This window comes from Podarcis erhardii, assembly GCF_964252035.2.
Source record: "Podarcis erhardii genome assembly, chromosome: 7".
Lineage (NCBI taxonomy): Eukaryota > Metazoa > Chordata > Lepidosauria > Squamata > Lacertidae > Podarcis > Podarcis erhardii.
In genome coordinates this window covers 55,689,284-55,692,073 of record NC_138511.1, presented here as the reverse complement: position 1 = coordinate 55,692,073, position 2,790 = coordinate 55,689,284, and the positions used below count along the sequence as shown (strand labels likewise).

The following is a 2,790-nucleotide window of genomic DNA, read 5'->3' as shown; positions in this document are numbered from 1 at the left end:
ATTCCTGCTCCGTTGACAGGCAACCTAGCTCCTAGCCTTGGTGTAGTGGTTAAGAGCAGTAGACTCGTAATCTGGGGAACCGGGTTCGCTTCTCCGCTCCTCCACATGCAGCTGCTGGGTGACGTTGGGCTAGTCACACTTATCTGAAGTCTCTCAGCCCCACTCACCTCACAGAGTGTTTGATGTGGGGGAGGAAGGGAAAGGAGAATGTTAGCTGCTTTGAGACAACTTCGAATAGGGATAAAGCGGGATATCAAATCAAAACTCTGCTGCTGCTTGCCCTTGCCTCTAGCCCTGGTTCTCCCTGCTGTATCTGTGTGTTTGCCCAGTCACAACTCCTAATTCCTGGCCTTGCTTTACGCTCTTTTTAGTGCTTCTCATCCTAATCAGACTGCTTCATCAGTTCCAGGTGTGGACTTGCAGTTGACTCTGTTTCTTGTCCTGCCAGAACTGCATTTCAGTTGTCTCTGACCAGCCACCGATGTCGGCCGCACAATGAAGCTGTGTAGGTTTTTTAAGTGTATGGTTTATAATGCTCTTGTGGGGAGCGATATTGCGGGAGGTTTGCAGGTTCAGAATTATTCAGTTCATTTACAGCAATGCCAGCCTTCCATCAAATACTAATTTGGAGATGTGCCGTGTCTGTCTTTCAGAACTCAAGAATCAGTGACCTTTATCTCTGCAGCTCCCTCAGGGATGCACATTTTAATACATAACTGGATGGTATAAATGCAGACATCTTTTTCAGGACTTACAGTCTTATTGAGAATGTTCATACAATTGGCCTTATTAAAAGGCATTGAGATATAAAATGTTTTTAATAGCAGTGGCAAAACCTGTTGCTTTCGAGCTCATATCAAAGTCCTACTTTCAAGCTGAGTTACCAACATCTGTCTGCAATATTCCTAATGGACTTGATCTGCAGAATACATTGCTCTTGTTGCTTTAAATGTACCTGGGCTGCATTTGACAGCTTTGGGAGAATACCCCTCCCCACTTCCATCATGAAACTTGAGTTTACTCACTTAGGTTCCGTTCACACTGCAGTTTATTCCATTTCTCTGATGTTTCCCTGTTAATTTCTGCATTATATTTGGGGTTCCAGAAACAAATGCATTATAGTGCCTGATTAACACTCATTTCCATGTTGATTCCAGAAAAGTCCATCAATAGCTCCTTTGCCCTGGAAAATCAAGGGAGTAAACTGACAAATTATGGGGTGATATAGCAGCATACAGTTCTTTCCTGCCGTTTTTGTGGGGAAATCATGGAGGAATAGAAGAACACATGTGCAGAAAAGGTTGGGGTGTAGCAACATTGTCATAGAGCATTTGTGGGGGGGGGGGGCAAAATTCCACGGTTGGGAACGTACTAGAAATTTCCCTGTTGGAATAAATGGAAATCATTGACTCATTATGTGAATGCTCACCTAATGAACAGTTTCCAAGGAATGCATTGTGTTTGCTAAGTGGAACTTGCCTGCTTTTATGCTGCTATGTTTATTATTTGTTCTAATGATATTTTGTTTTTATATCATACACTGCTGAAAGATTTTAGAAATATTAAGTGATTTCTAAATACTTCAAAATAAATAAACAGGCACATATAAAGCTGGAGATTTCCTGCCTTATGTTCAATTATACCAGCACTGTGTGAGGTCAAAGCAAGCTGGATAATGCGAAGCGCAAGGCAAACGGCTTCCTTAATGAGCTCCATACCTCACAGAAGAAGAAAAAAAGCACCAATATTTTCATCAGACTGACTTGCCCGGAGTTTCTTCTGCCTTGACTGGTATAAACCCACACAAAATATTTCTTCAAAGACTTGACCATGTATTAAAGCCCTCTCAAGAAGATGAGCCCAGGGATGCAATCAACACCCCCAGGATTCTTCACCGATCTCTACAGTAGCACCTTCAGCCAGATATCAATATTTTCTTCATAGTAACGAGGAATAAAAACTTGTACCTGACATCTGAACAAAACCTTCTCTTGCTCTCGCTGTTTCTTTCTCCCTCCCCCTCCTTTTTTTGGCTGTTTTCTGTTTTGCAGGCTTTCATGTTCAAAAAAAGGCACACCAAAAACATTAAAAGCCCCTGAGTTAGGATGCCTTCAATACTGGGGGAGCCTAAAGGCTATCAGCTTCACGATCAAGAAAACACAGCCTTGCCTTGCCTGCCTTATGATCAAATAAACACTCCTACACATTTCCCTTCCATTCAGTCTCAAAATTCAGTGAAATAATGAAGGTTTTATTAAGGAAACCTAAGACTAAAAATACACACGTGTGTGTTAGTTCCATGTGTTTTGACTTATATAACCAAAAAATGACAAGGTTGTGGGTGTTTTGCAGCAGTTCTTTGCATGATAAACTGCAGTGTCAGTTTTGTTTATATATTAAAATCTATATACCTCTTGATTGTAAAATAAACTCTCAGAGTGGTTTGCAAAAGGAATAAAACAATGAACTTATCAGTAAAAATAGTTTAAATCAATTACAGTGGTACATCGGGTTACATAAGCTTCAGGTTACATATGCTTCAGGTTACAGACTCTGCTAACCCAGAAATATTACCTCGGGTTAAGAACTTTGTTTCAGGATGAGAACAGAAATCATGCTCTGGCGGTGCAGCAACAGCAGGAGGCCACATTACCTAAAGTGGTGCTTCAGGTTAAGAACAGTTTCAGATTAAGAACGGACCTCTGGAACGAATTAAGTACTTAACCTGAGGTACCACTGTATTTAATACATTTAAAGAATAAAATAAAACAATAAGATTAAAACAAGTCA

At 40.7% G+C, this 2,790-nt stretch overlaps 1 long non-coding RNA gene across 1 annotated transcript; it reads left to right on the top strand.

The window, feature by feature from the left end:
• The first annotated feature begins 427 nt into the window (after positions 1-427).
• On the top strand, positions 428-1,741 carry LOC309347132. The gene is made up of 3 exons (XR_014158879.1): positions 428-505; positions 1,158-1,300; positions 1,647-1,741. It is a non-coding gene; the product is annotated as an uncharacterized lncRNA (long non-coding RNA).
• The last annotated feature ends 1,049 nt before the right edge of the window (positions 1,742-2,790 follow it).